The sequence below is a fragment of the Periophthalmus magnuspinnatus genome, chromosome 19, assembly GCF_009829125.3.
Source record: "Periophthalmus magnuspinnatus isolate fPerMag1 chromosome 19, fPerMag1.2.pri, whole genome shotgun sequence".
NCBI lineage: Eukaryota > Metazoa > Chordata > Actinopteri > Gobiiformes > Gobiidae > Periophthalmus > Periophthalmus magnuspinnatus.
Genome location: NC_047144.1, coordinates 8,481,026 through 8,507,013, shown reverse-complemented (window position 1 = coordinate 8,507,013; position 25,988 = coordinate 8,481,026). Strand labels below are relative to the sequence as shown.

Below are 25,988 nucleotides of genomic sequence, written 5' to 3'. Positions count from 1 at the left end.
TACACTGTTTGTCCCTTTCCCGTAATCCCCTGACCTCGGCTTTCGTAGAATTCGTGTTTGCTTTTAGCGCTGCTGTCCGGGCGGCCGAAAAAAAAGCCCGGATCACTCCAATCTGTGCTTAAGAGCGGTGCATTAGTGGTTACAGTTCTGTCCAGCTTGGTTGGAAGAAATATTTGAACTGTAGGGTTCTGCAATACTAGGAAAACATGCAGTATTCAGTAGCTGGGTTGGATGGTGAAAAAAGATGATGTAACTGACAATATGTGGGATATATACTTTCTTTCTCTTGAATACACAAGTTTAGTTAGTAATGTTTGTGGGTAAATTGGAAGTAGTGGATGAATGTCAGATTGGAAAGTTGTCTATCCAAGTATTTGTGGTTAAATAGTGATAGAGTTTATACTGTTTTGTTTTGTTTTGTTTTATTTTATTTTATTTTATTTTATTTTATTTTATTTTATTTTATTTTATTTTATTTTATTTTATTTTATTTTATTTTATTTTATTTTATTTTATTTTATTTTATTTTATTTTTTATTTTATTTTATTTATTCATTTATTTATTTTATTTATTTGACAGAAACTGTGAACATGAATCAATGTTACTATAAATGTACCAGAATTTGCCAGTTTGTATCTGTTGTCCCCAGACCTGTCACAAAGTACTATTACTACTACTACTACTACTACTACTACTACTACTAAAGCACAAGCCAAAGTTAAATCTGTCAACTGAACAAAACGATGTAAGAGTGACAGATTTAACTTTGGCTTTTGCTATGGATCAGACCTGGACGACTGAGGGATTACACAGACATTACTACTACTACTACTACTACTACATCAATATATGAAAGCTGGAACAATATATTTTAGGGCTCAATATTTACAGCCGGTACTTTTTCATTGCTAAATGGGGAGATTTTTGTTGTTTTAGTCGTACTACAATAATATTTGAGCTGCAGATTGAAGCTGAAGTCACTTTTATGGCAAATTATTGGTTCATTCTGTTATTTATTTGTTGCATCATATATTTTTTAATGATACTGTCTATTTAAAAAGGGTTCAATGGGACTGTTTGTAAGTAGTTTCAATATTATTGTTTATCGCAATATTTCTCTGGAATGGAATATTGTGACAGGCCTATTTGTCCCTGGATATATGTTAAAATTTTCTACTTAAAAACAATAGTTAGACAACATAATAGTACAGTGAGAGCAGGACGACACATGAAAGGCTATAGTTAAATAACAGTGTACAGTAGCAGTATCACACAGTTGCATAAAAAGTCAAATTGTGTTACTATTAAAAGAACTATATTAAAAAAAAAAAAAAAAAACCAACAAAAACATTCAGACAGGCAATGACATGACAAAGAGTACCACTAAGGTGAAGGTGAACGCAAAACACATTCTGCAGGGTTAATGTTGACAGGTCTGATTTGCTATGAATAATGTTTTGAGAAAAGATGGTAAGAGGCCAGCTCTGTGATGTTTCCGGGGACTGTGTTCAACTCCTGGGACGCTCGGACAGAAAAAGGCTCTCTGGTTGAATGCACTTTTCCTGAGTAGAACTATACTAAAACTAAAACCGTCAAATCAGGATAGAAATCTAGGAGTAGTAGGAACTCAGACTTGAACTTTAACAGCCACATCAAATCAATAATCTGCTGTGTTTTAGCATCTAAAAACATTGCAAAAATCAAAGGTATACTGTCAAAACCAGACTTGGTTTTGTCTACCGTAGGTTAGACTACTGTAACGGCCTACTCACTGGTCTCTCCAAACGAGCCTTAACACAGCTGCAGTACATCCAGAACTCTGCTGCTCGGGTCCTGACTAGAACCAGGAAGTACGAGCACATAAGTCCTGTGCTCAGGTCTCTGCGGTGGCTCCTGTGGCTCAGAGAATAGACTTTAAAGCTGCTCTGTTTGTGAACAAGTCTCTCCATGGCCTAGCATCAAAGTACATCTGTGTTTATACTTACTTCATAATTCAGGGACCGGCCTCCTGCTGGTCCCAGAGTCAGGACTAAACATGGAGAATCAGTGTTTCAGTTTTATGGAGCTAACACCTGGAACAGTCTTCCTGAAGATGTGAGACAGGCCTCTACTTTGACAATGTTTAAATCCAGGCTCAGGTTTAGCTGTGACTAAACTATGACTGAAAGGTTTTTATTCTACGCTTTTCTCTTTTAATGTTAATTTCATGATGATAAAGCACTTTGAATTACTTTGTGTATGAGTGGTGCTGCACAAATAAACTTGCCTTGCCCTGCCAGACAGTTAACCCTGACCCTGGCGAAGTGGAGGAGATGACAAACAGTGTGTGACTTCATATATTAGCCTGAGGTTTGAGTATTTGATGACATTTCTCCAACTTTTACCATTTGTAAAAGAATGTCATGGTGATATATTTGCGGCATTTTGTCCAGTATCTTTACTCTTTGTTTGTACAATGACTCTATGTAATATGAGACGTGAATAACCTGGCTGATGAACTCTGAAGTTTGGTCTGATGAACTAAAAACGTGCCATGTTGGATTTGACTCTATTGCAGACTTGTTATAAAATGTGTGATTTGAATGACAGGTTTAAGTCAACTAAAAATGATCGTAAAAGCCAAAGTTAAATCTGTCAAATGGACAAAACGTTGTAGGAGTGAAGATGTTTCTCTGCTCTTCAAAGCCGCTTCTTCAGTTTGTCCAGTTGACAGATTTAACTTTTACTATGGATCAGACCTGGACGACTGAGGGATTACACAGACGTCACCTGGAAACGTCCAAATTTAGTTAAAAATCTTTTGTCAAAATCTTAACAAAACTGAACAATGGCCACGTTGATGAATTTGATTTATTTGAGTTAGCCATAGTGTTATTATAGTAATTTGAAGATTTATAATATTACATTTCTGGTGCACCCCAAGGGCCTTACGAGCACAATAGGACCGTTGAATTTTGGTAGCATCTTCCAAGACCTGTCTAACCGTTTTTATAAATTACCTATCCGACAATCCCAGTTTTGTTTTGGCATCAGGCAGTTATGCTCAAGTGGAGTTTGACAAAAGAATAAATAAAGTTAGTTCTGGTAAATACTCAACTGGTTGGAACTGGATTTGAGAAAAATAACAATACATTTGTAATTTGCTGAATGACTTGTAAATGGAAAGGGCTGAAAATCATAAGCAGCAGCGAGCTCAAAATCAGAATCCTGTCAGCTACAAGAAATGAAACTTTTTGTTACATCCAGATACGCGCTATTCTTTGGACACTTCTAATATTTGTAATGACGCAGCAGTGTGACTTGTCCAAGAACAATAGTTGGGGCAGTGTAGTCTACCCAGCGACTGCACATATATTTACTCAGAGGTGGTAGAGTAGCCAAAAAAAGTACTGCAGTAGTATGATAATGTACAGCACTACTAAGGATCAAATCATGTCTGAACGAGTCGTGCAAGAAACAGAAATAGAAATATTCAAATTGTTTAATATGGTCATCACAGTGGGAATGATAACCAAAACCTTTACTCGAGTAAGAGTAAGAGTACTATGATGCTAAAGTATTTTAATAAAGTAGGAATAAAAGTACTCCTCTCATATGAACTTGTTTATTAAATGAATGTGAAGTAAAATGTGTCAGACATGTAAAGTTGGTCTGAAGTTCATATTCTTCTTCGTCTTCTCCTCCTCCTTCTTCCACGCCGTTTTCTTCTTCATCTCTTGTCTTTCTTTGTCTTCTTCTTCCATCAACTTCTTCTCTTCTCTAAATATTTCCATTTCTATTATTTGATATCTGCTTAAGGAATCATTCAAAACATATTTTTCTTTCTCCTCTTCTTCTTTCCTCCTCCTCTTCTTCTTCTTCTTGTCCTCCTCTTCCTCCCTCTATCCTCTTCTTCTTTGAATTTTTCCATTTCTATTATTTGATATCTGCTTAAGGAATCATTCAAAACATATTTTTCTTCCTCCTCCTCCTCCTTCTTCTTCATCTTCATCTTCTTCCTTGCCTTTTCCTTCATCTTTATTCCATCATCATCTTCTTCGCTTCCTCCTCCTTTTTTGTTGTCTTCTTCAGGAATCACTCAAAACATCTTCTTCCTCCTCCTCCTCATCATCTTCTTCCTCATCTTCGTCTTTTTCTTTGTCTTCTTCTTCATCTTCTTCTTCCTCCTCCTCATCCTCTTCTTTCTCATCTTCGTCTTTTTCTTTGTCTTCTTCTTCATCTTCTTCTTCCTCCTCATCCTCTTCTTCTTCTTCTTCTTCCTCCTCATCCTCTTCTTCCTCATCTTCGTCTTTTTCTTCTTCCTCCTCACCCTCTTCTTCCTCATCTTCGTCTTTTTCTTTGTCTTCTTCATCTTCTTCTTTCTCCTCATCCTCCTCATCCTCTTCTTCCTCATCTTCATCTTTTTCTTTGTCTTCTTCTTCACTTTCTTCTTCCTCCTCATCCTCTTCTTCATCTTCATCTGCTTCATCGCCTCCTTCACCTTCTTCTTCATCTTCATTTTTCCTCATCTTTTTCTTCGCCTCCTCCTTTTTCGTTGTCATCTTCTTCTTCTCCTCCTCCTCATCCTCTTCATCCTCTTCCTCCTTCTTCTCTCATCTTCTTCTCTTCTCTAAATATTTCCTTTTCCATTATTTGATATCTGCTTAAGGAATCATTCAAAACATATTTTTCTTCCTTCTTTTTCGTCTTCTCCTCCTCTTCCTCCTGCTCCTTCTTCTTGTTCTTCTTGTTTTTGTTCTTCTTCTCCTCCTTCTATCCTCTTCTTCTTCTCTAAATATTTCCATTTCTATCACTTCCTATCTGTATACTATCTAAATACTTCTTACTCTGACACAATATTCCAACAAAACTGCGCGTTATCAGTCGACATTACACTTTAAATAAATCTGTATATTCGTCTTTTCTTCGTTTTTGACTGCATTAGCGGGTCCACTCTGCGTATCTCTTCAAAACCGCGCAAACAGCCCTGCTTTTCCAACTTTCACAATATAGAAAGCGTTAAATAAAAACCAAAAGGAAAGACACATTTATCAAACTCATTACCGCGTTTGGAGCGACGCTGTGTTCTGCCTACAACAATGGCAACCGCGATTTTATCCAGCCAAGAATTTAAGATGGTTTTAATTGGACTACACTCCCACACTTGGCCGGGAAGCTCGCCGGATGCATTGGCGATTTTTTTTTTTTTTTTTTTTCCCCCGTAAAATCAAGCATGTGTTGAAAATCGCAAGGCACATTTTGATCACTTCTCGAGGACTGCGCGTGGGGTCTTCTCGAGTCTTTTGGACCGTCTCCCTCTTCTGATAGACGATGTTAAAAATACATGACAGGACGGGTAGTGTTCTGCAGGGGCCATAGTGCTGAATAGGACTGAATAGCTCATTAGGACAACCGACGTGGAATTAAAAGGCTTGTCTAAGGCCTGTCTCTCGATGTGATGATTTATTAATGACACGAGAACAAGAGGTGAGCCAGGAGAGCAAACGCTGATCCAAATTTCAATGGATTCAATTGAATGTGGTTTTAATCAGGCATAATATTATGACCAGCAGAGCAAATTGGTTCTCTTAAAGATCCACTATGCGCTTCCTTAAACTTGGATATTATGTGTTTAATCAGCAACTTTATCCATCCATAATCGGTTATATGTTCACTACTATGTCTTAATTACAAATAAAAGTACTGCTTACTTAAAAAATATATGATAAAGTACATACAGAGAAGTACAGTTTTGACTCGACACTGTTTTGATCGTCTCGTTTTAACCATCGTGCAGTGTCAAACTTGGTGAGATTGTTATTTATTTTTTTCCATTCTGCTTGTCGCCATGGAGATGGTTCTCCTTTGCCTGGAAAGTTTTACAGTATGGCATTAAACTTATCAATCTTAGACACGTTCAGTTACAGTTTTTTTTTTAAATTGTATATATTGCCTCCACCTGACCTGTAACTTCTTCTGGTGGCGTCACTTGTTTGTCTCCATGGAAATAGACTTTTAATGCCGTACTGTGGGACATTTCAGATAGAGCAATCGCATCACCATAACGACTATATTGTGCACCTAAAAAAAAAGAAAAGAAACGTATTTTTCTTATTTAAATATTAAGGTTTTGGGTTTTTTTTTAATCAACATATCTTGATACTTTATTCAGTAATGGAAGAAATACTTAATTTTGTTACATTTACAAGTACAGATACTGGAGCAAAAAAAACAAAAAAAAAGTATCCCATGAAAAAAATTTACCTATTAAACTATTATAAAAATGTAAAGAGTAAAAAGTAAAAATATTTCACATAGATTGTCAGTTCTAATAAAGCTTCAAATGTTGTAGTTTTGATAAATATTTGTGCTGAATTGTGTTCAACAGAAACTATTTAATATATATTTTTTTTTCTATCTGTTTTTATTTGCATATTTTTATTTGTGCAATCCCTCAGTCGTCCAGGTCTGATCCATACTACAAGAAAAATATAAAATCTGTCAACTGAACAAAACGTTGTCGGAATGAAGACGTTTCACTGCTCGTCCAAGGCTACAAAACAGACCCAGGCTACAAACAGAAACTGTAACCAATAGGTGTTTTTAGTATCAGTGTAGTTAGCTCAGCAGTGTCCAGCAGTAATCTGTTTTTCTGGTTCACGTAATTCTTCGCTGTATTGTGTAAATATTCTCTATGTACTGACACAGTTGACAATGCTCTCTCAGGGACAGGTAGCTCTTTACAACAGTGCACACAATTGCTTCAATAAATCACATTCTAGACAACTTCTCAGTTCATTTTATTGTTTAGTTGTTTTGCTTATAGAAACTCCACGACAAGTACAGGTGCAAATGAGGTAAAACACTGTAAAGTAAAGATTTCCATAACAGTATCCACTTTAAAATTCACTTCAACTATAGACACCTAGTACAGCAATTTACTACTTTTACTTCATCACGTTCCACCTCTGTTTTTATCGTATACATTCACTATATGATATTCTAAAACACCATGAACATAGGTGATGCTCGTGCAACTAAAACTCGTAGTAAGTAGCCCTATAATTAGAGGCGCTGTCGGCCATTTTCTCGCTGCGTTGAGTGGCTGCTGTGGCTAAGATTGATTGTAGGTTTGTGTTCACATTTACTTTTATAGGTCACTGCTTTTTCACTCAGAGTAGTCCCGGCAGGAAGTCACAAGTTGTCATCGTTCAAACAGACACTGTATGATATTGATGATGTTGTTTGTGTATTTTAGAGGACAGCCTGATGTACAGTGAGATGGATTCGGGCATTGACGTGACAAAACTGTGCAGGAAGCAACAAAACAAGATGTAAAAGATACTGCTGGGATCAGATGATGAATCCGCAAGGGGAACACTGGCAGAGTAGTTAGCTCATATGTGCTCGTGTACTACTGGTTCGGTGCTTGTGTAGACTTGGTTTGGGTCTGTTCTAGTCCTGGTTTGCTCCGGGTTTCAGTCCCAACACACTCACACAAAGCTATTCTAAGGAACAAATTCGCTGAAGTGGACTATACCATTGCGAGTATTGTGTCAATCTAATGTTGGCGTAATCTTTTGGTTTTAGTTCTAATGTAGACTTGGTTTGGATATGTTCTAGTCCTGATTTAGTCCTGGTCTGATCCAGATTTGTTTTGGGGTTTAGTCCCAGTTTAGTACCAGTTTGTGCAAATGAGAACATTCATTAGACACTGTATTTATCATTGCAATTTGAGGTTTTCGTGATCTTCCAGTGATTTTTTCTAGTCCCCAAAACAATAATCTAATCAATTGACATGGGATTTACATGGGTTTTACATCAGAGCCGCATTGGACAGTACCAGAATCTCTAATATCCCAAAAGCTCAACTCAAAGTCTTAAGTTCAAAGCACAAAATCGATGTTTTGTAGACTTGTATTCAATTGCTCCATGTGCGCTCCTTTTTATATTTGGGATGGCGCTTGTATTGTTCTGAAACATATCCTTAGCTCTGTCTCTGGCTTTTTATTATCCCTTTTCACAGATCCTCTCTCTCTCTTATGCCACTGCTAATAAGCTTCTCAAAATAAACATGCAAATGTGAGTTTAAGGCCTAGTTTTACATGAGTGCTATGGCTTCTCAAGTACAAAGAGTGTTGTACAAAACCCTGGTGGGATGAGTGTGTTTTTGTCACAAGCTTTTTGTTGTTGTGTTAATGACGGTGCATTTTAGCTTCCGTACTTAGCCTGACAAACATTTAAAACCATAGTATGTAACTTTTTAAGCAGAAATAGGCATGTAGACAAGGATGTTTTTTTCATTTTGGTTGTTTTTAATGCACTCAAAAACATGTGTCCTTACTCTGAGCGGGCTTGCATCTCCTTATTGTCCCTTTGGCTATAATAATCCACAATAAAATGCATCTATTTCCATGGAGAATGTTCCCAAGTATGGTTTTAACTTTCTATTTCCACGGAGTCATGCAGGTTATGTACCATTTTCAGAAAGTTGCATACTGTACTTTTAAATAAAACCACAAAAAGGCTAAGTTATCTGGAAGGAAGAGTTAGAGTCTGTCGTGTTACTGACCTCTTGTGGCAGAACATGACATATCTGGCCCTATCTTGCAATGGTGCACAGTGGTTTTTCAGAAGTTTGTGATGGAGACGGTGTTGCGCAGTAGTCCCCAACCAACCGACGCTTGCAAAATAAATGTACCTCGAAGCAAAACCAACCAATGCCTGCGAGTGACAAGAAGCTAGGTAGAGCCAATGACACATACTTTTAAATAAAACAAAATGCGGAGTGCTTCACAGCTTAATGATTCATGCTCCCTTAGGGCCTATATGAATACATACTTCTTAATATGGTTTGCTTAGTCATTGCTTTGAGAAGACTTTGTTGTGGGAAGGCAGTGGGTGACTCTGTGTAGATTGAAACAACAGAAGACAGCGCAACAACAGAACAGAACAGATCACTTCTTGCTTTGGTAAAAAGTGTATTATCTGCAACCTGCGAGTGATTCAGTCGTTATTCTTTATCGGATATGTTCACTACTGCACCGCTACTTCACTACTACTTGGATACCCATGGATAGGACCATTTAAGATGCTGGTGCGCTAGTGTGTAGAAAGGTCAGTAGCGCTACGATTTATGAGTTGCCATATTCAAACCTGTAACTTCGAGCGATCAAACGGTAGCGTCCAATAAGAAAAGCGTATCATGTCCCATATAACCGCAAATAAACCATACCTGAAGACATGGGTAAACGGTCACGGTAAAGGGTCACGTTTTTATATAGCGCTTTCAAGGCAACTTCAAGGAACTTTACGTCAAGGAAACACTCATTCAAACGAAGGATTTGACCGCTCAACGAATGGTGTTTACGTCGAGAGCGGGATTTGAACCGCCAACCTTCAGATCAGTGGACACACACACTACCAACTGAGCATTTGCTAATACGGTAGCCTATCAGTAGTTAACTAAAGCGCTCTTTTTATAAGCCGTACTTTCCTTTGGCCCTGAGATGTCATTTATGGCGCACAGAGCTATACTCCATATGTTCCATTAACCCGAAAGAATACATCAGTGGGAGGTGTAGCAGAACGGTCTGTCATCTCCAATCGCGTCTCCTCCTCTGCGCTCCTGAGCTTGCAAAGTTTTCCTGATGGTATCCTCCCCTGTGGATAAAATGTCCTTCAGCTTAAGAATACCTAGAAGCCAAACTAAGCTAAATTAAAGTACGCATGACTGGTTTTTATGTTTTTTATTATTCCGGGGTTTGCTGCGATAGTACTTGTGGTAAATATTTTGTTTATCAGTTAAATGGCGGTTTGTGGGAGAAAAAAAGTTGGGAAGAAAAGTTAAAACATACAGGAAGTGGCACAGGAAGTAGTACTAAAACAAAATACTTCTAGCTATGTCATCAACACAAAAAATTCCATCTAAAACGATAGAACATTAACAAAAGTAAGAAAAGGTGCTGTGTTATATTTTTATTAGTCTAACCATATCTCTTTACGCCTTTTAGACCGTGTTACCATTATGGTTGCTAGGTACCTCTACATTTTTCCAACCAGGAAGTAAAATTATAAACATTGTCATAAAAAATAATAACATAAATAAATAAAATAATAAAAAATAAATGATAATAATAAAAACTATAATAATAATAATAATAATAATAATAATAATAATAATAATAATAATAATAATAATAATAATAATAAACTAAGCATAATTCTTTTCTTCATATTAATTTTTTTTGTCTTTATAATTACATTAACTATATTACTGATCTAACCTATCTTATGCACTTCAAAGGGAGGTGGAGAGTGGGGTTGTCTTCGTTGAGCAGACACTAGCATGCTGTTGTGATGCTGCTGCTGGGAGTGGGGCAATCTGGAGGTGCCAGTGGTTGACAGGGCCTGGGAGGATAGCGGGCCTGTCACTGCACACACCTCTGCAGATTGACGGCTGGGTGGGTGGGGGAAGCAGACTCATGCAAACTCATTAAACATGCAGCAGGAGAACGCATGGGAGTGTCATTATTGCATGTATGAGGATGTTAGGACTGTCAGTGGTAATGGAAGGTATAGTCTTGGCTTATGGGTCTTGTATGTAGTCGTCCTAGTTATAGCCACCTATTGTACGTAATAGTTTTGTAGCATTATATCTTTATTTAATATTGAATAGTTAATTGCTGTACATTTTTAGACATCCAGGAGTAAAATGTTATGAACTAGTTAAACTAAAACAGCCGGAGAGCTCTGTTACACCTGGGACAGAGCCATATGAAGGGTGCCCCGGGTCTTTTTTGGTGACGTTACTAAAATGTCACCACCGTAGACTGTATATATAAATAGCCAACCCTGCTATCCGCCGTGTTCCAAATAGGAAGCCCCTATGAGACCCCTCTCTCTGTAACTGCTGCTGTCAGACTCGTCATTTTGGTCTTAAAATGTCCGTATTGACCCGCTCTACATGATCCTAGTATTTCTATTACGCTGTTGTGTCAGTAAATCAAGATATGAACAATATTAACAGACAAATCCGGCGCCTTCTTTCCCAGAGGTCGCTCCCTCTAGCGTTAGCAACAGGTTTGATTGACAGCGTTGGTAAGCGCTCACTCCCTGCTAAACCAGAGGTGCAGACGGGAAGGGGCATTAGCTTCAACAGCTTTGCTCTAGATTGGCTCTTTGGTTGCTATGATACTTAAGTCTGCTCCAAATTGACAGCTATAACTGCTCGCCTCCATGAGTTTCATTTGACTGAAGCCACACTCTTTATACAGTCTATAGTCACCACCCACCACTACATCTAGTCACCAACACCAGCCCTGATGAAGATACCTGTTTGGGAATGAAATATCAGCTTTTAAAACTAAGTAAGTCCAGCTGTTTTGGTTTAACTTGTTGATAATATATTTTAATAGTGATTTATTTTGATTTTGATAGCATTTTAATCGATTTGTTTCTCCATCTCCTGCTGTTCTTGACCTTGTATTGCAACAGTGGAATTTTCCCATGTGGGACAAATAACGGTTTTCTCTCTCTAAACCAAAACAAGTGAAAACAGAATTCATATTTGTGTTTTATTTTCCATAAGAAGTGAGTATTTTGCCTTCTGACAATGTGTACTTTATGGATTTATCTGAGGTTACAACATGCACATGGTTTGGTGACTTATAATGAAACAATTGGATTTTATTTTTGTAACACTAAATGTAATCAGTGATTCAATCGTGTAATTAAATTGTATTCGTAGATCACGTTTACACAGCCAAAGCTTACAAACGAACTGAAGAACAACATGCAGTCTTCAACATCTCTGACTTAAATGTTTAGAGCTTGAAATGGACGACAGCAAACTGAAAAGAAAAAACAAGGCTAGTCAAAGAAAAATCCGTTTTAATCTACGTAAACCCCATTTTGAACACGCCCTGACATACTTGCTCACAACGTGCCTTTCTCAGATCTTGCCCTTCCACTAAAAACATCTCCATAACAACTGTTGGACGGTGGTTAGAGTAAGAACACATGAGCGAGGTCTTGCACCATCTGTGTTTGATCTGATGCACTTTGACAGCCACAGCCATTTATGCTAATTATCATCCGCAAACCTCCAGCGCGGAGCCATCACTACTGACACAAAGCGTACGAGGGTCCCTGTCAGACCGGTGCAAACAAGCGGGGCCGATTCACAACATGGCACCGAGACCGAGGCTATTGTTGGAGCGGATACGGGAAAATACAAAGGCAATTTAGAAAGTTTCGACAGAGTTTCCTGCCTCAATATTTACTTGCAACAGATCGTAAACAACACACGGATCAGCCATATCATTATGACCACCCGACTGTTACACATTCTGCCACCATGGCAACTTGTAATGTAAATTAAACACCACTGCACTTTATATGCATTACGACATTAGCACTTGGACTTATTTATTTATCTTATGCAGTACTCTATGCCTAATCTAATATTAACTAATACACAAAAACACATGTTATTGGGCAGTTATTTTTTATTGAATTAGGAAAACGCTAAATATGCATACGACTTGAAGTTTGTTGAATTTTGTTTTGAATTACCCTCACAACATGCATTAGTTTATTGGTTTAGGCAATGGGGTGTAGTACTACAGCTACTGCTACTACTACTACTACTACTACTACTACTTTTACTACTAGTATTCCTACTACTCCTACTCCTACTACAATTACTCCTCCTCCTACTACTACTGTTACCACTATTCCTACTCCGACTACTACTACCACTACTACTATTACCACTACTATTCCTTCTACAACTACTCCTCCTCCTCCAACTATTACTACTATTCCTACTACTATTCCTACTATTGCTACTCCTACTACAATTACTCTTCCTACTACGACTATTACTACTATTCCTACTCCTACTACCACTCCTCCTCCTCCTACTACTACGACTACGACTACTACTACTATTCCTACTACTATTCCCACTACTGCTACTTCTTCTACAATTACTCCTCCTCCTACTACTACTATTACCACAATTCCTACTCCTACTACAACTCCTCCTCCTCCTCCTTCTACTACTACTACTACAACAACTATTCCTACTACTATTCCAACCACTCCTACTCCTACTACAATTACTCCTACTCCTCCTACTTCTACTACTATTACCACTATTACCACTCTTACTAGAACTACTACTACTATTACTCTTTCTCCTCCTCCTATTACTACTACTAGTACTTCTACAACTACTTCTACTCCTCCTACTATTACTACTACTCCTACTACAGCCTCTACTCCTCCTCCTTTTACTACTACTACTACACTACTTTGTCCCTGTGCTGTAATGTGTCCACCAGCCCATGTAACTCGTCCAGTCCTTCAGTCCCTCAAATCACAGGGCTGTAATAACTCGTCCCGTACGCACAATCCTGACTTTACTTTTATTAAATTTGAAATAAATCTGAATTGATTAAAAAGTTTTGATTGGAAGTTGATTTGAACTTTGGCTGGTGAAAGTAAATTATTTGGTGAGCTGCAGGTCTGCCCAGCGCCTGCCCACTGTCTTTCCAGTGACACCAGGTTGTGGGCATTTGTGCATTAAGAATTAATGCTTGCTTTACCTGAGGCTCTCACTGAATGTTTCATGGACTTTCTGATTGGTAGAGACCAAGTTTTCTTAGCTTGAGAAGATATAGAGCTATTGCAACACAAACTGAACGCAGCACCCTGTTACTTTTTTTTTCCATTTATTTATATTTTTATGTTATCATACTGAGAAAAATACCACTATATATATGAGTTTTTGGAAGATTATGTCGCAAATGTATTATCCATTTTCATTGAGCTAAGCAGGTGTAGCCAGAAAGGTTACACTCGCACGCTAAGTTACAAGTCAGATCTGTGGAAATGTGACCACTGACTGTAATTAAATGAAGATAGGTAGATACGTTTAATGCAATACTTTGGAACATTCTAGCCAAAGCAATGAAGACAAAATACAAAATATATGTGTTTTTTAAAGATTATGCTGCAAATTTCTTTCTTTCTCTACATGTTTCTTTTTTATTTAAACCAACTATGATCTTCTAGACAATACTGCCCACCACATTTGCAAAGAAAAAAAAAAAAAAAGTACAAAAACACTTGCATTGAAGATCTGTATCACAATGTTCTCGCCCAACTTTTAAGGACATTGTATCAACAACTGCCTTCATAATGGCTGCCTTCTGTTGCGCAGATGATGCAAAGTTGACTTTAAAGTTGAAATAGTCTGGTGAAGAAGCCACATCGGCAGAGAAACAAGAAGAGACATACACGAAGAAGCCCGGGCGCGTTGTGCATAGAGACGCTTCATTGTACCTGGTGGGGTTTCCTCGCATTTGATTGATATGGAAATAACATAAGAATACAAAGGATTACATGAAAGACAGAAAGTTTAAGGGATGATGACATATGCAGAGGTGGAGGAAAAAAGCTGCCTAACCTGTGACAGCGTTTCTTCAAAATAGAACTAAAAGTACTCTGTAAAATAGCAAAAGAAAAAGTCGATTCTGTCAACTGGACAAATGTTTTGGAGTGAAGATGGGTGCTCTCACAACTATTAGCATACTGGCTATCAATATCGTTTTCCTTGTTTTGATTAAGGTCTGAGGATTAAGTTATAAATAGGAGATAAATCATGTCTAAGCCCCCCATTCCTGTTCAAATTGCCTCTTTAACTCCCCTCTTAAACCATTCCTTTTGTTTGGCTAATATCTGTACCTCACTATCTTCAAAGGCGTAGTTAGCGACTTTGAGATGGAGATGCACAGCAGATTGGGGTCCCGAGCTGCTCTCACGACGGCGTTGGTACATTCTCTTAGGGAGTGGCTTTATTTCCCCAACGTAAGAGCAAAAGTACCAACACCATTGTGCGAGCAGTTCAATAGACCTAGCTAACAAGCAAAGTGTAAACAAATAGGTGTAAACAATAAGTAATCTGACCAGAACTGAAGAAGCGGTTGGATGAGCAAAAAAATGTTGTCTCTCTAAAACTTCGTCCAGTTGACAAAATGGTTATTAATTGTTTTGAAACTGCTATACTATTTATTACTATTACTACTAACTACTACTAGTACTCCATCCACTAGTTCCTTTGATTATCTGCAGATATAACCATGACCGAATTATGAATACTGCTAATTTAACGCTTGCAAGGTTACTAACACAACTAAAAACCATAAGTACTACTACTACTACTACTACTACTACTACTACTACTACTACTACTACTACTACTACTACTATTGCCATTATGATTTAGTATAGGCTTTATATCATACACCTTTACATTTATCCTGGCTTTGTATTTGCACAAAGAACACACTTGAATATAAACTTCTATATGTCATTCTTTTTCAATATCAACAAAGTACGTGAGCAAAACTATGCAGTTACTATGAACCTCTGTGTATTTACATTCATAATAAAAAAGTCTATTGCACTTAGCTACTTTCTGAACTGCCTGAAAAGGACATGAATCAAAGCATCTCTTTTGCAAACAGTGCAAAACAAAGGCTGGCGGATCTGTTCGGCCTTCAGAGTCTTTATATTCAGGTACATATTCGCGGCCCTACCTTCTGTTCCCCTCTCCTCACTGTGGATGGATTGCGTTCTTGCCTTTGTGCGTGTCCGTGCGCTTTCAAATCCTGGCACAGCTCAAGGTAGCGCTGTCTCCTATTACCATGGTTACTTCTTCTTCCCTCATTAGTGCGAGGCTGGAGCAGAGAGAAATAGTTGTTGACTCACACTGCTTTGGCTGTTACATGTAAATGCTCCATTATATTGGTGCATTCACGGAGCGGACATTTGAATAATCGGCACCTATCATGGCGGCGGTGACGGGGCCGTGTGAATTATGCAAAGAGATTAGCGCGTTGGATTGGCGCCTATAAATCTGACATGAAATATTATGGATTATTCAGATGAGGATTGATTTAGAAATGATATACATGCAGGGTTAATACAGCACTATAGATGACGTACCATCATTACTAGCACTATTGGAGTTATTTTACTACTTATGTCCAAATGAAATGACTGAAGTAAAAGTAACTATACTACCATTATTGAGAACTACAGCAGCTACTTACTATTACCACTACTACCACCACCGATGTAATGAGTGACTGCAGCAACTACTATTATATTATTAATAAAAGTACTATGGTTTCTGCAGATACTGTATCAGAACTGTTTTGGTTACTTCCACTGCTACCACATATAGGTTTAGTAAGTACTACTAATGTTACTCTGCTACTAATAAAACTACAAGCGTACTACTACTCATAACAACCACAAATACGCTAAAAGTACTATGGTTTCTGACTATGGTTCTGCAGACACCCTATCAGAACTGTTTTGGTTACTTCCACTGCTACCACATATAGGTTTACTAAGTATTACTAATGTTACTGTACTACTAATAAAACTACTACTCATAACAACCACAAATACACTAAAAGTACTGTGGTTTCTGCAGACACCATATCAGAACTGTTTTGGTTACTTCCACTACTACCACATATAGGTTTATTATATGTGGTAGCAGTAAACCTATATGTGGTAGCAGTAACATTAGTATAGTACTACTAATGTTACTCTGATACTAATAAAACTACTAGCTTGCTACCACTCATAACAACCACAAATACGCTAAAAGTACTATGATTTCTGCAGACACTGTATCAGAACTGTTTTGGTTACTTCCACTGCTACCACATATAGGTTTACTATATGTGGTAGCAGTAACATTACTATAGTATTACTAATATTAGTATAGTATTACTAATGTTACTCTAATACTAATGAAACTACTAGCTTACTACTACTCATAACAATCACAAATACACTAAAAGTACTATGGTTCCTGCTAACACCGTATCAGAACTGTTTTGGTTACTTCCACTGCTACCACATATAGGTTTACTATATGTGGTAGCAGTAACATTACTATAGTATTACTAATATTAGTATAGTATTACTAATGTTACTCTAATACTAATGAAACTACTAGCTTACTACTACTCATAACAACCACAAATACACTAAAAGTACTATGGTTCCTGCTAACACCGTATCAGAACTGTTTTGGTTACTTCCACTGCTACCACATATAGGTGTACTAAGTAATGTTAATAAAACTACAGCTTACTTCTACTCATAACAACCACAAATACACAATCAACTCAACTACCACCACTACTCACTTACTTTCTAGTACTACTATTAGAACTCATTAGAATCAGGACATGGAGTGTGTAAATCAGGTCTGACATGAGTTACGGCTGCGTATTCAAATGAGCATTGATTTGTCATATGTCCTCCAACCCTTCCTTGTCTGTGTGTTGACTGGAGGCTGGTACGAGCATTAATTCATATAAGTGAAGTGTTGAGTGTGCAGGGGCGCCCCGGGGGACAGCCGGCCTGATGAGAAAGCATGGGAAATCTCAGGAAGAATCAAAAGAGCCAAGGTCCCCTATGAAAAGACAGCTATTTCCAGGGATAGGCTGCTGATGGAGGGGCCCCTGTTTATGTGTTGTTATGCCGATGGGACCCCGGAGAGAGGAAGAGAGAGGAGTATTAAGAAAATCACATATGACAAAATGAATCATACCCACGGAGACTACGAGGTTTAAAAAAATGATATGTATTCGTCATGTCATTTGCATAGGCAGCTGTTGTAAGAATAGAAGTAGTACTCTTGGTAGTATTTGTTTTGTTTTGTATTTGTTAGTATCTATGTAATCCCTGAGTCATCCAGGTATAATCCAGAGTAAAAGAAACATTCAGATCTGTCAACTGGACAAAAGCTGTAGGAGTGAAGACGTTTCACTGCTCATCCAAGCCGCTTCTTTAGTTTTGTCCGGTTGACACATTTGAATTTTTCCTTTACCACGCAGATAATAGGATATTTAGTTTTAAATTGTGAATTGCTATGGCGACGATCCAATGGTGAACAGCATGGGTTGATAGCAGGAGTTGTATAAGTAGTTCTAACTGTTAACATGGAACGTTTTTGTTACTTGCACTTGAGTAATTCACTGCAACGACGCTTTTACTCGAGTATATGTTGTAATCCCGTGTCGTAAAGTCAGTCGATCTTTTAAGAGCGCACTTTCTCCTTCCGCTATTCCGCTTTTTGTGAGTGATTAAATTGTCAGGACAGTGTCAGACTTTGACAGGCTGCACTAATCGGAGTTCTGTCCTGTGTGTATGTATTTGTGTGTGTGTGTGTGTGTGCGCAGGTGGGAGGGGGGGGGTCCGGGTGTCTTCAGGCTCAGAGCCAATGGGCCATGTCCCCCCTAGCCCCGCCCAGCTGTTGGGGGAATAGGGCTGCACAATTAGAGCAGGGGGCGTCCCACCTGTTGGCCCTGACTGTGTGTGCCTCCTCTGGGCGAGAAGCAGCTGCCACATTACATCCACTACACAGGTCCATTAACTCAGAGCTGACTGGACACTATCAAAGCATCACAACACTTATCTCTGCATTTTGTACTACAAGAAGTATTCACTTTTTATGAGGAAAAAATACTTTTTATACAATTGCAGAGGTCTAAAAGAGGTCACAAAAATCCCGAAGACGCAGCATTTCACTTTTCTGATGGATGGTCTGCCACCTGCTTATCTCAACAAAGTTTCTTCAAATAAAGTTAAAATTTGACATATTTTTACTTTCAGCCAATGTAGTATTTTAGTTTGACTCAATGCAGTCTTTACTTTTACCCAATGCAGTATTTTACTTTGACCCAGTGCAATATTTTACTTTGACCCAGTGCAATATTTTACTTTGACCCAGTGCAATATTTTACTTTGACCCAGTGCAATATTTTACTTAGACCCAAATGCAGTATTTTACTTTTGGCCAATTTACTATTTTACTTCTACCCAATGCAGTATTTTACTTCAGCCCAATACAATATTTAACTTTGACCCAACACAGTATTTTACTTTGTGACCCAATGTAGTATTTTCCTTTGATCCAAATGCAATATTTTACCTTGACACTGTGCAGTATTTTACTTTGACTCAATGCAGTATTTTCCTTAGACCAGATACAAATGTTTTTAGTGCTCAGAATGACTTAATTCTCATTTTAACTGATTTTTGTAATCACAGAACTACAACCACAACATTTTGCCAAACAGACTTTATATTAAGAGACACTGGAACCATAACATTTTCATTAGGGGTGAATAATGACACCAGATGCAAAAATCCAAATACAAAGTCAACATTTTTCCCCTAAACTATTGCAATATATCTGCATAAGACTGACTACAACAAATTAGTGAAACAACAAACACGTTTATCTGTATAGCACAATTCATACACAAAGTAATTCAAGTGCTTTACAGAATAAGAAAGGCATTAAAATCACAAGACGAACTAATCAAAATTTCACGTCTTCACAAATTGTATTCTCTGGACACAGTTGGAAGCTACCTAACAGGGATTGTACGGCACATGCTAATGAAATAGTAAAGTTACAGTTTGCATGTATGAAACACATTATCTCCAGCGTTACCTTGGCCATATAGCAAGGCCTCCTATTGCTAACTTTATTATTTGGCCTGACCGCATGCAATCAACCCAACTGGATGTTAATGTTGAGTGTAGAGTCTTGTGGAGTTGCTATAATTAAGTGCATAAATCAATTAAATGTAAAACTTTATCTCTAATAAACATGAGTGTGCTTGGTTAACTTGCGCCTCACTGTTCACTTTACACACCTTATTTTAAATTGTCCTAGCTGTAAATGATAAAAAGCTTGCATTCAGCTATCCAAAACCACTTTGTTTGAGTGAGTCTTTAATGAGGATAGTGACAGGCATGTTGTTAAGAAATCCCACTGTAATTAAACCTTGAAAAAGTATGTGTTTTGATTTACTATTTTACATATACAGCAAAGGGGCTTTTTATTTTAACAGCAGGTTTCTGCCAGTTTTACGATTGTTACCGCTACACTGCGCACTTAAATACATGTCTTTTTTTTGCTGTTAAACCATATTGGCCAATAAAAGTCATGCATAAAAGTGGAATCCAATTTTGGGCCATAAAGAGCAGCTTACAGGTTATTAAGTCCTTTTCGCAAAAGGGAGAGCGGCGGAGCTTGCATGTAACACAGGGAAGACTGGTAGACCGCTGCACGCACATTTTGTAACTGTTTTTAAGACAATAAGGAGGTGAATATATTGCAGTATAATGCCAATGGTAAATGCACTTTTTACCTGTCTGGACATTTACCATACAAGTGAATTACTTTAAGCCTTGTCTTTGATGCATCAACAACAACTTGCATTACATCATTCAAAAATATACAAGGTGGTACAAGTGATATGATATATTAATTATATTAGTTCTATTGTACTCAGTGGTTATGAAAGTTTTGAATCACACTGGGGTCTGCATATTTGTGAGGTCCTTAATCAAACATTTCCAGACTGTTGGAGTAGAAGGGATGCACCAATTCTGTGGCCATCGTGTTCACCAGATTTAACTTGCAGACCTCTTTCTTTGGGGCTATGTTAAAGATGTCATGTATCAAACAAAGATACGAGACATTACAGAAAAAAAACAAAAGATAACAGATACCACTGCAACTACTGATGAGGCTATACTACAGCGAACATGGCAAGAAATCGAGTATCGTGTTGATGTGCTTCGTGGGACTAATGGTGCCCAAATAGAGGTGTATTAAATGATTAAGAAAAAAACACTTTGGAAACCACTGAGTATAATAGAATGAGTCGGATTAAGATATCTAATCAATTGCCTTTGTAATATTTGTTTTAAAATTGTAAAGAGACTTCATGGTCACGCTGTATTTCCATTGTACAAAGGTGAGATGTGTACTCACAAAACCCGTTACCGTAAGTTTGAATGTAAAATGAATCAACTAAAAGAAAAGAATAAAAGAGCGCGATATCTATTAAAGGAGCTCTATGGAACTTTTCTGATCTGTCTGTTGTCATGGATATTGCTTTGCCTGTAATCTTTGCGTAGAATGGCATAAAAACGCCTCTATCGCCATGGAGACCAGCAGCTCTGTAATGCTTGTTTTCCTATGCTTTTTAGCAATAAACTCACTTTTACCGAATAAATCTAACCTCGAAAAGCTTAATGCCATACTGGGGAACATTCCAGGCAATGCAATGATACAATTTACAGTGTAGCAGATGGCAGACCATAAGTAATAAGCAAATTCTTTCTTGCTTATTTTACAAAGAATAACAAAAATGTCTCTTTGCTGACCCTTTGTGAATAGATTTACCTTGCCATAAACAAAAAAAATACTTATTATTAACAAGGATATTCACAAGAAAATACCTTCCAAGTACTCCGGTAACCAACCAACATGTACTACCTTACCCAGTTTCAGGCTTCTTCCGTTTTTCCCTTTCTAAACCAGCGTCAGTGCATCCCATTGTAAACATACTCGCTCAAGTATTGTGGCCTGCAGCACTTGTCATGTCATTGTGATATCTGGAGCCGAGCGAACACAGCTGCTGCATTTCACCGACGTATGGACAATCGAAGCCTTACTCATCGCTATGACAACAGATATATGCATGCAGATTGTGGGCATGCATAAATAGCGGAGTTCTCTATCGGCGCCTTCTGTCATTATAAGACGCAGACATGTTACGCGAGCAGGTAGAGTGGGCGGACATTTTGGAATAAGCGCGGAAATACTGGAGACTGGATCCATGCCTTGTCATGGCGCAGACTACTGGATGATGATGTGTTGAGTTGGACAGCTCACAAGAAGAGCCTGCTGTGCAAAGGTGTACTCCGGCAGGGGGAGCACATCTGTTCAGACTATGGAAAATGCAAGTGCAGAGTGAAGAGACTGCCAGATACAGAGCAAAATATAAAACTGGTTTAACAAAGAGCACAGTGTGTGAGCTGTGGAAAAGGGAACGCGGTATTTCGAGATGAATTCGGTCCAGTTTTAAAAGCGTTTTCAGGTTAAAATGACCGGAGCCAATTGGTATTATATCTTAGCTAATTACCCATTAAGTTGTTGCTGCCACATATGATGATGCTGTGTGTAGGGTTGTCAGAAGTATCGAAAATCAGATGCTAATTGATGCTAAAACTACCATCGAAACTACTATGGAACCTACCTGGACGACTGAGGGATTACACAGATATAAGATGGTAATAAAAAAGAAAGAAATCACATTCTATTGCCCAAAGAAAGAGTCTAAACCAGTTATGTTTCTTATACTTAATTAAAACCGCACTACGTAACTTTTCCGATGGCGTACACGACACCAGCTGGTCTCCATGGAGATATCGTCGCCTTTACGGGAATGGTCTGCAGTATTCATAGGTTCCAGCTTCCTGTTATATGGTGCCATTTTGAGGATAGTTAACCATTCAAAAGATTTAATATTTTGTTATGAATTCTTAATTGCTATGGCAACGGTCCTAACTTTTTATCATTCCGAAACCAATGGATAGCACTAAACTTTACAATCTCCATTAAGACAACTGAATGTTAGGATGCTACTTTTTCATGGCAAGGTATTTCTTCGCTATAAAAACACCAGTAATTAGATTAATGCCACACTGTGAAATATTCTAGACAAGGCAGTTTTGTGTACCCCTTCCTCACGATAAATAAGTTAAGTTCCTATATTTTTTATAATTTTTTTATAGATTCAAATCCAGGAAGTTGCTTTGTTTAGTAAAAATCTAATTATTATAGTTAGAATTAGACAATGGGTATTTTTATTTATTTTGAAATACTCACCCCGCTTGTTGACAGACCTTTTCACGGTTGTAAACAACTCTCTTTGGAAATCTAACCACCAAACTATTATTAATTCAAGCTCATATTTACCGCATGCAATATAGTGACAGAAAGTTGAAAAAAACGATGCACGAATCCTGACGTAGAACAACCCCCAATGGAAAATCGAATCATTTTAAGCACACGGATTCTTCAACCATCCATCTAAGAGATCCCTTATTTCCCTGATATCTCCGTTCTCTTCGCCCCCAAAGCCTGTGCCGGGATCTGCAGAGGGAAAAGTGTCCGGACGTATTGATGGAGCGCTCCTGAATTGAATTTGAATTTAATTAAGTAAAGCACCAAATGAAAGGAGACAGACACTAGTGGAAAGAAATCCCATTGTTCCGTCTCAACCAGGATCAGGCCCGGATCAATTAGGAGGACGAGCGGGAAGCATGTTCTTGAGCAAACAACAAGTAAACTGGGGATATAGTCACGCATCGATACGGACGGAGATGGACTAACGTAGGCGAGATCACAAAGGATTCGCACAATGGACAAAAGCGACGGAAAACGGTATTGACGAGAAGTATTTACAGCTATTCTTTGGTTTAAATTCCCGGTTTAGGTCACATTTTCTGGACTTTTCCCATTCGAAAGACATGATGTTTTGCCCTACATTGTTAATTGATATGGCGATGGTACAAGTTTTCATTCTGAAACCGGACAAAAGGCTCTGAAGCGGGGTCCGAGTTGAAACGCGATACAACACACGATATTAGGGGTGGGCGATGCTGACAAAAATGTAAATCTTGATAGTGTGGTGGGAGTGTTTGTCCACTGATCTGAAGGTTGGCGGTTCGAATCTCACTAGTTGGGCAGTCAGATCCAGTGACCCACAGGTTGGTGGTGCGATTCCAGCTGTCACAGATGAATGCTGTCGTTGTGTCCTTGGTGTGTGAATGGACGAGTGGTTCCGCGTACCTTGAATTTCCAGAAATGCATGAAAGATTATACTGTACGTCAAACTTCTGTTGCATTTATGTGTAGTCAGTTACTTTTTTTTATAAACCTCTGATCTCTCCTGACTAGAATGATTTTTATTAACTGTTATAATCTTTAAAAAACTGTTGGAACATTTGGTTTAGACGTAAAATTCAAATATGTAGCAGTAGAAGCAACAACAACAATTAACCAATCTTATACCCTTCCCATATCTTCTAAAAATGCTACTAGCTTCTCTCTAAATATTATTGCTTTACCTGGAATGTCCCACAGCATGGCATTAAACATATGTATTGATTATTTATTTAATTGCTGGTGTTTTGATTGCTCATAAAATCCCTTGAAAAACATGCTTTCTTACTGTGAGCGGGGTCGCCTCTCCAGAGATTTAACATGTAACTTGGCTCAGTGGCATCACCTGCTCACCTACATGGAGTTAGATCAGGGGTGGGCAAACTTTTTGAGAAACGGGCCACAATGGGTTCAAATATTTGACAGAGGGGCCGGGCCAGGATATATATTACATTAGAGATTTGGCCTGTAACATGCAGCAAAGCATGAATATGCAAGGCTCATTGTACAAATTGTTTTCCAAATGCATTAATTAAATCAATAATTAATGTATTGCATTTCAGTTAAATAAACACAGCAGAAAAACTCATATTCAGTTTCATCAAGTGCCAAAAGATCAACAACTTGTTGAAAAGGTAATCTGAACAAGGTTTACCCTCACCTATTTTAATATTATTTGGTTACGTTCGGCGGGCCAGATTAATAAGCCAAAAGGGCCGTGTGTGGCCCCCGGGCCATAGTTTGCCCATGTCTGAGTTAGATACATACAGTCAACTCCAGAAAAGTTACATCGTACGCCTTTAAACCACAACATTTCCAAATTTGTCAAATATCACACGTTGCAAATTTACCTCAGACGTTCTCTTGTGCGTCTAAATGATTTCCTCATCCCTCTCGCGAGCTCACAGTGGGGACTTGGAGGACCAGAGCCAGCCACACTGATTCACATGTCCCTGTAAGTCTGTGAAGTAACCACATATGTCTGTGAGGCTGAGGAGGGGAGAAACACCTATCTAAATGCAAATCTCACATTATATACACACACATATAAAGCTGGACATTATGAGTTACAGCTGAAGATATGATGGACACACGGGATTGAATCAAACGTCAAACTGGGAGCAGTGTTTTCTTGTTGATACATAGAAAGTTCATGTTATTGCTTTGTAGGTTTGCAATAGGGACATAACAGGGGGTTGTGCGCGTGTGGAGATGTCAAATAGAGATCAAGGAACAGGGATTGGAGATGTACAGTGCATGGAGGAGGTATGCCGCTCCTCCCTCCGCAAGAAATGAATAGATAAATGGAAAAATATTATGTGCGCCACTTCTAACAATAAAACCAAATGGACCCGTTGTAAAAAATAAAATAAAATTAGAAACCCCACAGCATAACTTCTTTGTAACAATAAAATAAAAGTATGTTTTTGGGTTATTTTCTTTTTTCTTTCTTTTTTTTTTTTTTTATTGCACTGAAAGACCGGTTTGCGTCTCCATAAAACTGACTTTTATTTGGCCGGGACGAGGGCCGTCTCCTGCTTGTTTCTATAATGTTTTCCCTTATGTCCATAATGTTCCGCAGTATAGCATTAAACGTATCTATCACCACGAAGAGTGTTGGTTGGAAAGTATGGTTTAAACCAGGCATGCCCAAACTGTGGCCCGGGGGCCAAATGCGGCTCTCAGACCTATTTTTCTTGCCCTCAAGCCTCCAGGTGAATTGGCCCATATGACCTTAAACAACTTTTTACTGTACATTTCTGAAAATCTACTTTAACACACCCATATCAAATATTTAATGTGTCACACTGAGGATGTGAGCATGAATAAAGGTCTAGTGGTTCAGTCTAACTTGTAATAATAACACAAATTTGAAGTATTCACTGTATTCACGACGAGTCTATGGCCCTCAATCAACCCTCAGCTTTGTCTATGTTTATATAATGAGGAAAGTTTGGACATCCCTGGTTTAAACTTTCCATGGAATCATGCAGGTGAAGGGCCACTTCTATAAACTTGTACGATATGAATTTTAAAGATTTAAACCATTTTTATGAATATTTTTACTTCAATGTCATCTCGATATTAACTCAGGTAAAGTCCCAATATGGAAGTAGTAATAGTGACAGTTGAATTTGCATTAGCAGTAAATGTGTA

General features: G+C 38.1%; 1 protein-coding gene across 1 annotated transcript in view; it reads left to right on the top strand.

The window, feature by feature from the left end:
• nrg3b (neuregulin 3b) overlaps nt 1-25,988 on the top strand; it is a 334,276-nt gene that overhangs the window by 170,570 nt on the left and 137,718 nt on the right. The window lies entirely within an intron of this gene.